The sequence below is a fragment of the Rhinolophus sinicus genome, chromosome 18, assembly GCF_057876585.1.
Source record: "Rhinolophus sinicus isolate RSI-liver-muscle chromosome 18, RSI-T2T, whole genome shotgun sequence".
Classification (NCBI taxonomy): domain Eukaryota; kingdom Metazoa; phylum Chordata; class Mammalia; order Chiroptera; family Rhinolophidae; genus Rhinolophus; species Rhinolophus sinicus.
In genome coordinates, this window is record NC_142518.1 from 57137602 (window position 1) to 57148536 (window position 10935).

The window sequence follows — 10935 nt, forward strand, 5'->3', positions numbered from 1 at the left end:
TTGTTGTTCGATTAGTTGTAAATTCCAGGGTAGCTTTACAGAGGCTCACCTCACCCCGCCATTTTGATCAGAATTTCTTTATTCTAATTGCAACTTGAGCGTCAATGCAAAAGGTCCAACTGAACAATGTAATCAAGAGAACATGCCCCTTTAATAAGAAGGTATCAATTTTATGATATCTGCTTTTAGGGATCAAGAGGTATATGCAGATTTTAAGTAACACATTATGTGTGTGTGTGTGTGTGTGTATATATATATATATATATATATATATATATATGCATTATAATATATATTTTTAATTACAATTGACATATAATATATTAGTTTCAGGTGTACACTTCAGTGATTAGACATCTTACACAACTTGCAATGTGATCACCCTGATAAATATAGTACCCATATGACACCATACATAGTTATTACAATATTACTGACTATATTACTTATGGTATTCTTTACATCTCTATGATTACTTTGTAACTACCAATTTGTACTTTTTAATCCCTTCTGCTTTTGCACTTACCTGCCGAAAACCCCTCCCAGCTGACAACCATCAGAATGTTCTCTGTATCTATGAGTTTGTTTCTGTTTTGTTTCTTTGTTTAATTTGTTCTTTAGATTCCACATGTAAGTGAAATCACAGGCATTTGTCTTTCTGTGTCTGACTCCACTCAGCACAATACCCTCTAGTCCATCAATATTGTTGTTGATGGCAAGATTTCACTTTTTTATGGCTGAATAATATTCCATTATATATCTACCTCTCCTTTATCCATTCATCTATTGATGGACACCCAAGTTGTCTCCTTATCTTGGCTATTGTATTAGGTTGGTGCAAAAGTAATTGCAGTTTTTGCAATTATTTTTAACCTTTTAAACTGCAATAACTTTTGCATCAACCTAATAAATGATTTATTAGGTTTTGCATCAACCTAATAAATAATGCTGCAATTAACATATAGATGTATATGTTTATTTGAAGTAGTGTTTTGGGTTTCTTTGAAAAAATACTCAGAAGTGAGATTACTCGGTACTCCTTTGTTTCTTATTATAGCTTTTGTTTCAGTCTGTTCTCTCTGGTATAGGCATTGCTACCACAGCTTTTTTTTTTCAATTTTCATGAAAGATCTTTTTCAATCCCTTTACTTTCAGTCTTTGTGTGTCTTTTGATCTGAAGTGAGTATCTTGTGGCAGCAGATGCAATAGTCTTGTTTTCTTATCCATTTAGCCACCCTATCTTTTTATTGGAGAAATTAGTCCATTTACATTTAAAGTAATTATTGATAGACATGGAGTTATTGTCATTTTATTACTCATATATCTATCTATTATATCTATATCTAGCTATGTCTATCTATATCTATATATGTCTCTATCTATGTATCTATCTGTCTATCTATCTATCACCTATACATATATATTTGTCTTACAGAAGTCTCTCTAACATTCCTTGTAATAGTGGTTTGGAGTTGATGAACTCCTTTAATTTTTTCTTGTCTGGCAAACTCTTTATCTGTTCTTAGATTATAAATGACAGCTTTTCTGGGTAGAGTAATCTTCGTTGTAGTTACTTGTTTTTCATCACTTGGAATATTCCATGCCAGTCTATTCTGGCCTACAAAGTTTCTGCTGAGAAATCAGCTGACAGTCTTATGTGAGCTCCCTTGAAGGTAATTAACTGCTTTTTTCTTGCTGCTTTTAAGATTATTTCTTTGTCTTTAACCTGTGGTATTTTAATTATGATGTGTCTTGGTGTAGGCTTCTTTGGGTTTATCTTGTTTGGGACTCTTTGCACTTCCTGAGCTTGTATGTCTATTTCCTTCACCAGGATATGGAATGTTTCCATCATTGTTTCTTCAAATAGGTTTTAAATTCCTTGCTCTCTCTCTCTTCTCCTTCTAGTATCCCTATGATGTGAATGTTGGTACACTTGATATTGTCCCAGAAGCCCCTCATTTTTTGTAATCTGTTTTTCTTTTTGCTGTTCTCATTGGGTGTTTTCCACTACTTTAACTTCTAAATCACTGATTCGATCCTCTGCTTCATCTAAATCTACTGTTGATACCCTCTAATACATTATTTATTTCAGTTACTGTATTCTTCATCTATGACTGGTTCTTTTTTAAGTTTTTTTCTTATCTCCGTTTTAATGTTTCTTATCTGTTTGTTGAAGTTCTCTCTGAGATCATTGAGCACCCTTATAGCCATTGTTTTGAACTCTGCCTCTGGTAGATTGCTTGTCTCCATTTTGTTTAGTTCCTTCTGTAGAACTGTGTTCTGTTTTTTCATTTGGAACATGTTTCTTTGTCTTCCCATTTTGGCTGCCTCCCTGTGTGTGTTTCTATGTATTAGGTAGGGCTGCTATGCCTCCTGGTCTTAGTAGAGTGGCCTTATGTAGTAAATGTCCTGTGGGTCCAGTGGTAGAAACTCTCTGGTCACCTGAGCCAGGTGTTCCAGGTGTGTCCCTTGTGTGGGTTGTGTGTGCCCTCTTGTTGTAGTTGAGCCTTGGTTGCTGTTTGCATATCAATAAGAGGGATTGACCCTAGGGCTAATTGATTGCGAGGACTGGTGGTGACTACAATGGAGGAACTGTCATGCAGGGGCTGGCACTATGGAGCAGAATGCATTTTAGAAGGGCTCTGGTGCCTTTCTAGAGTGCCCTTTGGATGTGTCACCTGTGGAGGCAGATTGGTGGTGCTTTGGCGCAGTCCAAAGCTGCTCACTGGGCTTGCCATTCCTGGGGCCTTCTGGGAGGGGCTCTGCCTCAAGCTAAGTTCAGCTGCCACCTTTTCCCTGCCCAGGGTCACCTGACATGAGCCACAAACTAATCCACAGATGGCTGCCAGTGGCTCTGAGCTTGGAGGTGCCTCAAAGAGCCAAGCTGTGAACTGAGGCCTGCTGTCATTTGTGCCAGGCTTCAGGCTGCTCAGCAAGAGGTACACAGAATACTGAGGCCAGATACCCCTTGTGTGGGGTTTGTGAACCTTTCAGAAATTTTAGGGAAGTCCACAGCATGAACAAAGACAGGCCATTTATATGGAAATTCCACTGGAATCTGCTTGGGTGTGCCCAAATGTTGGGTGGGGCAGGGTCTCAGGGAATCAGCAGGATGGGGAGGAGGAACAAACAGTATTAGTCAGGTTGGTGGAGACTCAGATATGGTGACTGCCTGCATTTGCATGCCAGAGAGGGGTAGGCTCTCAACAAAGAAATGATGGATTCTGCCAGCACTTCTGTCTGGGAGAAAGCTGCTCCTCCAGTCCTCACCCTGAAGCCAGATAATTCAGGGTGTCCTCGTATATACCTGGCATTTTTGAGCTGCTGACCCAGTGCTGGAGCTCAGAGCAAGTGAGTTTGTCAGTGAGTAACCCACATGTGGGCACTTTAAGAGGAATGATTGGGACTCCAGTAGCCCTCTGTCTTACTCAGCTACAATTTCCACTGTCTTTTACTGTCAGAAGTTATGGGAACTTCTCTTCCTGTCATTGCAACCCTGGGCTTGGGAGCCTGGTGTGGGGCTAGGACTCCTTGCTTCTATGGGGACTTCCACAGCTGAGATATTCCTCCTGATTTTTAACCACCACATGTAGGTATGGGACCGGCTCATTCCATGTCTGTACCCCTCCTACGAGTCTCAAGGTGGCTTCTTCTGTATGCTCTTAGTTGTAAGACATCTGTTCAGATAAACTTCAGGTGATTCTCAATGATGGTTTTTCTGTAGTTCAGTTGTAATTTTGATGTGTTCATGAGAGGAGGCAAGCACAGCATTTACTTCCTCTGCTATCTTGACCAGAAATCTAAGTAACACATTGCTAAGACAACCATGTATATACCATATGTGCCAGTAAAAGACAAATGTTTTGTTGTTCTTTAGAAATACATTTATGTGTTGTTGTTGTTTTTTTAATTTTTAAAAAAATGTACTAAATTTATTGGGGGTGAAATTGGTTATTAAAACGATATAGGTCTCAAGTGTACAATTCTATAACATCATCTATATATTGCATTGTGTGGAGAATTGACTTAGGTTGCTTTTAAATATTTATTTTAATTGGCTCTGGGAAAACCATAAATAGTGCATTGTATACAAACAGATTATATAACTTATACAACTTATTTTTGGCTGATATGTTTTACAGATGAGATGAATAAAATAAAAATATAAATATCTAAATTAACTGATAAGTTTTTAAATATCTAAGTTGTGGCAAAGTACCAACAAAAATGCCTTACTAGGAATATTCAGATGCTGTCAAAACAACTTAACAAATTTTCTATCTCCCAAGTCACAAACTTTGTGAGATAGATAGATGATAGATAGATAGACAGACAGACAGACAGACAGACAGACAGATAGACAGATAGATATAGAAGTAGAGACATAGACATAGATATAAATATGGATATCTGTGTCATGGCATACACAACAGAAATATTTCTATATCTGTATCTATCTCTATATATATCATCTATATCTATCTCATGACATACACAGTATAAATTACTATATTTTATTATATCTAAAACTCCATAGACTGTTATATGGACCATTATTTTATGTACTCCTAAGAATAAGAAAGTATTGTCGATTAAATATTTATCTCATTGATTATGAGTGCATTCCAAATTCAGAGATGAGAAAAGTATGAAAAAAAAATGTGTCTTAGAATTAAGAAATAAGGTACCTTCCCATCTCTCACCACACACCTTAAAGGATACCAAAAATTGCTGGGATTAAGTACTCTCAAGTGAGAACCTTATTACTTCCATAGATTTATAATGCAATATGTAGTTCTTAATATTTAACCTTAAATTCCTTTCCTTTCATGGCTATAAACTCAAATATTTCTATTCTTCCATTTCTACTCAACCCCCCACCCCCCACCTCTTTGAAGTGTGCTTTAAGCAGAAGGAGAATAATTGTCTAATCTCACTTCTGACGCTGACTTTCTCTTAGGGACAAATGCCGTCAGTCTCATCACTTAATGTTGCAGCTTCTCTCTGTATGAATAAAACAATGCACCTCATCATTATTTATACACTACTTTGAAGGGGAACAAATGCTCTCTATTTATTTTTCTAATTATGATATTTATAATTCCAAAAAGACATGGCATTTAAGCTGGATGAAAACCATTTTAATGATCACTTTATCAGTCTCCGAAGGACTCACACAAAGTGGTTGAAAGGGTATAACAACTGATTACAACACAAATATGCATGTGGCTGTCTTTGAACAGGCTTACCTTCCACCGGATTTCAATTTACCTGCATCTCTGCTATGCTTTTGAAGCTGGAAACTTGCAGCCCTGTAAATTAATGTCCCTTTTTAAAAATTTAAGCACAAAATGACTATGAAACAATTTTTGAGGAGAATTAAAAACTCCACCCATTTTCTCAGTTCTCTATTCAACAAAAGTTTCTTATTTTTAACCATTTTTTAAACCATGGTTCATACTGACCTGAAGTAAGATTTTAATTTAGCCAGCAAATCAGTTCCCATTCTCCTTTTAGTAAAAAGAAAATTTTGAAAACATTCTTTTTTTTGGACATTCACTCACTTTCCTTCACAATTTATCTAACTGGATCATTATCAGAAATCAATGATTCTTATTCTTTTAACAAGTCCATTTACGTTCTCACATAATTATTTCACCACATCATTATAACTGCTTCATCTTTTTTTTTTCTTTTCATAATAGATCTGTAACTTCATTTGAAGAAAAACCCTTCGCATTCATATCACATAGCCTTTTTGAAACTCAGGAATGTGTAAAATGACCTCTGAAATTTCTGCCCTTTGGAACATAAAAGCTTAAGATTTTATATATATATAAAATAAACACACATATAGATGTATAAATGCGTTTAGGGACAGTATGGCAAGTAGGTGGATACTAATGAAAACAGACTCTATAAGAGTACTCCAACCTTTGAAGAAAACAAGAAAAGATAGCATTCTTATCCCTGAATCATTCATTAGTCAATTTTTTTAGGGACTACTAAAGGGTTTCTGCTTCAATAAGCAGTCTTGTGTTCACATCTTTTACTCTAGAATTAGAAATAGAAACTTTACAGCATAAAGAAGGGAAGATGAGCTATATCAACAAATTTTTGGAAGAGAGAATTCCAGAGACCCTTCAGAATCTGAGGCAGATATGACAGAGGTCAAGAATGAAAGGTGGTATTGAAACATAGCAAATGTTTGAAACTCTGCATATGGAAGAGTTGAGGCTGTCAATACGTGCACACCTTTCCCTAAGTGTAAAGAAAACTATTAGTCTAGTTATTCTCAGGCAAAAAAGCACAGCATCATTCTCTTGAGAAATTGAACCATCTGAGAAAGCAAAGGTTTCTGCCATGGGTTTTACAAACCCAGAGTAAAGTACTCCCTATTCTGCCTTGCATGGGGGACGTGAGGGGGAATTGGTGAGGCCATTGCCTGACATCCAGTTCCTCACTTTCTCATGGTTAATAAAAATATATTTATAACTATATTTATTACCCAAGTGACCAGATACATGTACTACTTATCTGAGAAATCAGGCCTACATAGAAAAGAATAGAAGGAAACCATCCCAACCAACTAGATATTTTTTAGTAAATAGCAACAGACAATTAAAGATCACTAAGCAAAGGAAGCAAACCCTCATTGTGAGTAATAAAGATCAATATGAACAAAAACTATCCCCAGAATTTTTTTAATTAAGGAAAGAAAGTATATGCACAGAGCATTTTGATAAATTATTTCATTCATGAGACAATAATACAATGTTGTTTAAAAATGCCAGAAATTAAGGAAATTTCTTAAAGCTTAAATATAGAATTTCCAAAATTAAATTTTAATAGAAAAGATGAAACATGAAGTTGGAGAAATCCCTTAGTATAAAAGAAATAAAGACAAAAATTATGAAAGAAAAGAACCATAAATGACCACTGTACAAAGTAAAACTTTTGACATGTAGGAGCACTGGAGATAAAAGAAAGGGGGGGCAATTTAAAGAAAAAAATAGAAAAGAATAAGCCACACATAAAGATGGAAACTAGTCTTCAAGATTGAAAGATGCAAGTGCAAAAAACTTATTTCTTAATTTAGGCACTTACATCTATAAATTTCCCTCTGATAACTATTTTGTCTGCATTCACTTATATATGACATTATAAAGAATATGCATATATTCCACAAAGTCTTCAAGATTTTATATATATATATATATATATATATATATATATATATATATATATACACATATATATGTATATATGTATATACTTATACATATATGTGATATTATTATAAGGAATTAGGTCATGCAATTATGGAAGGTGACAAATCCAAAATTTACAGTGTAGTCAAAAGGTTGGAGACCCAGGAGAGCTGATGTTACAGTTCCAGTCTGAAAGCCAGCAGGCTGGAGACACAGGAAAGCTGATGGCACAGATGCAAAGGCAGTCTGTTGGAGAATTTCTTCTTGCTCATGAGGCCAGTCTTTTAATTCTACTTAGGCTTTCAACTGATAGATTAGGCTGAACCACATTATGGAAGGTAATCTGCTTATTCAAAGTTCATTGATTTAAATGTTAATCCCATCCAAAAACACACTGAAATTTGACACATAAAATTAACCTTCACAAGTTTTGATATGTTATGTTTTCATTTTCATTTATCTCAATGTATTTTCAAAATTTCTTAAAGATTTCTTCTGTGGAACCAAACTAAAATGGAGTCACTTTTATCAGGGACAATATGGAGATGGTCAATGTAGGTGCATAAAGGAAACTTAACCTAAATTTACCAGAATTTACACCTCTTCTCTGAAATCAGCATAGGACACCAGCCCATCCCCAAATGCCAAGTCTGTTCACATCATCTCTGGACTTCCTTGTTCCCTGACTCATCTACCCCGATCTAAATAAAGAGAGCAGTGGGCAACTAATCAGCTGAAAAAGCCATAGCCTTGAGTTTCACGAATTGCAGGTTGAAAACCTTGCAATAAACTCATCCTTCTGCTTCATTATATTCCATATGCAGTTTTGTTTCTGACATTTCTTAGTGTCAGACATTTCTTAGAGACATTTCTTAGTAGCAGCATCCATGGTGACTTCCCTCTGGACTTTGGACACAGTAGTAGTACCTGCAGAGCATGTTAGGCTCCCTTCTAAAACTGATCTGGAGCTGCCGGAAGTAAGCTCTTTCAGATTCCACGTTCCAGTTCCTGGTGTTGATAACCCTCCAAGATTTTTTTGTTTTGTTTTGTTTTTGCAAGTTTGTGTATTCCTAGTGCATTCTACTGTCATGTGGTCTTGCCAACCTAAAGAGTCTGCAGTTCCCTCTGGAACTGTCATTGATGTCTCTTTTTGTCTAGATGGTATGATCTAATAAAAGATAGTTTGTAAAAACAATGGCCACTTTGGGAATCTTTTGACCTGAGTAAGTTAGTTTCTCTGTGCAGTAAATTTTAACCAAAAGGATTCTAATTTAAACAACTACATTGGGTCATGTATACCTCATGGCCTTCTCTTGGCCAATCCACTGTACCTTCTATTTGGTTAATGCTGGTGTCCACAATTTCGTCTTTTGGTTACTGTTGGTTTATATTAATGTGCACATGATATAAAGGAATAATATATCTGTTGTCAATTGTAATCTCATAAGTCAAAATAGTAAAACTGGTGGGCATGGGTTGAACACTTAAAAGCTATTAGAGCACTTGCCACCTAACTGTAAGACTCCCAAGCTAAGACATATTAGTCACAAAATGGGTTAGATTGACACTAGGTCACCTGCCAATCTCAAGAAAATTTCCATGCAATGAGGTGAGGTACACTGAAAAGCACCACAGAATACCCAAACTAGCAGTACATTCCTCTTAGGTATTAATTTGGCTCTCAGAGATCCAAGACTTAGCTAAAGAAATGATATCCTCAAAGAAATAAAATAAAATATGTAGGAATAAATCTAACCAAGGAGGTAAAAGACATGTACTCAGAAAATTATAAGACATTGAAGAAGATACAAATAAATAGAGGCATACACCATGCTTATAGATAGAAAGATTTAAAATATTTAAATGTCCATATTGCTCAAAGCAATCTACAGCTTCAATGCAATCCCTATCAAAATACCCATGTCATTTTTCACAGAACCAGAATAAATTATCCTAAAATTTATATGGAACTAGTAAAGACCTTAAATAACCATGGTAATCTTGAGAAAGAAGTACAAAGTTGGCGGCATCATGCTACCTAATATCAAACTATACTACAAGGCCATAATAATAAAAACAGCATGGTACTGGCATAAAAACAGACACACTGATCAATGGAACAGAATAGAGAGCCCAAAAATAAACCCATGCATATAAGGTCATTTAATGTATGACAAAGAAGGCAAGAATATACAATGGGGTAAAGAGAATCTATTCAATAAATGGCATTGTAAAAATTGGTCGGATATATGAAAAAAAAATGAAACTGGACTACCTTCTTACTCCATATATAAGAATAAACTCAAAATAGGTTAAGGACTTAAATGTAAGACCCAAAACCATAAAACTCCTAGAAGAAAACATAGGCAGCAAACTCTCTGACATTGCTCTTAGTGATATTTTCTTCTGATATATCCCCTTAGGCAAGGGAAAGGAAAGAAAAAATAAACAAATGGGACTACATTAAATTAAAAAGTTTTTGCTCAGCAAAGGAAACCATGAACACGGCCAACGGCTGGCACAGTCCTGCCACTTCCAGACACTCCACTTCCAGCCTCGGCCGCCCCCGTGGTCCCAACCCAACCAGCCCGGAGCCCGACTTCATAGGATTAGCGGGAATCAAGTTGGACTGAAGAGGACCGGGGTTGTTTGAACTTGGCCCCCACGAGCCCACGGTTGACTTAGATGTAGGGGGCCAAACAGTGATTTTTATGGTAGATACCAGAGCAGAACACTCAGTAGTCACCATACCGGTGGCACTGCTCGGGGACCTCAGAGTCACCATAATGGGAGCCACCGGGGATCAAGCTAAGAGCCAACCGTTCTGCCAGGCTCGGACTTGTAAATTGGGAAACAAAGAAATACATCCCGAATGAAAGAATAGGAGAAAACTCCAGAAAAAAAAAAATTCCAATGTCTATTTTTAAGTTGCATTTTCATGATTTTAGGATATTTGCTTTTTAATTGTTTTATTTTTCATTTTATTAGTTATACCTGCAGAAATTAAGTTAAACCATTATGTAAGCTCTATATTAAAGAATAGCATACACAAAAATATACGTAGGCTATTTCCACAGGATTAAATGTTTGTTTCTTAAGTTACCAGAAGCCCAAAGAACATTGCCTGGAGTACAGGTGTTACCAGAGAGTGGGCCCTCCTCAGTGCGGTGTCCAGGTTCTTGGTGTCTCGAGCAAAGAATTGAACTAGAGACCAAGGTAAAGTAGTGAAAGAGCAGTTTATTAGAAGAAAAAGTACACTTCAAAGAAATACCGTGTTTCTACGAAAAATAAGACCTAGCCAGACCATCAGCTCTAATGCGTCCTTTGGAGCAAAAATTAATATAAGACCTGGTATTATATTATATTATATTATATTATATTATATTATATTATATTATATTATATTATATTAGACCTGGTCTTATATTATAGTAAAATAAGACCGCGTCTTGTATTAATTTTTGCTCCAAAAGACGCATTAGAGCTGATGGTCTGGCTAGGTCTTATTTTCAGGAAAACATGGTAGAAGCAGGCCAGAGCAGAAAGTAGTGGCTCAAGGTGGCATTATTATGAGAAAAAGTACACTCCAAACGGTTTGGAGTGGGCCGCGAGCAAAGGCAAGTCTAAAGAGGCTCAAAGGGCTTGGACTGGGGAGGACTTAGAGTTTTTATCCTTTTTTCTCTAGAATGGGCTGTTCCTTTCGGGGCAGGACCACTTGATTGAC

General features: G+C 36.3%; 1 pseudogene; it reads right to left on the minus strand.

Annotated features, from left to right (window-relative positions):
* LOC109437601 (60 kDa heat shock protein, mitochondrial pseudogene) overlaps positions 1-9996 on the minus strand; it is a 113120-nt pseudogene extending 103124 nt beyond the window's left edge.
* Positions 9997-10935: the final 939 nt, after the last annotated feature.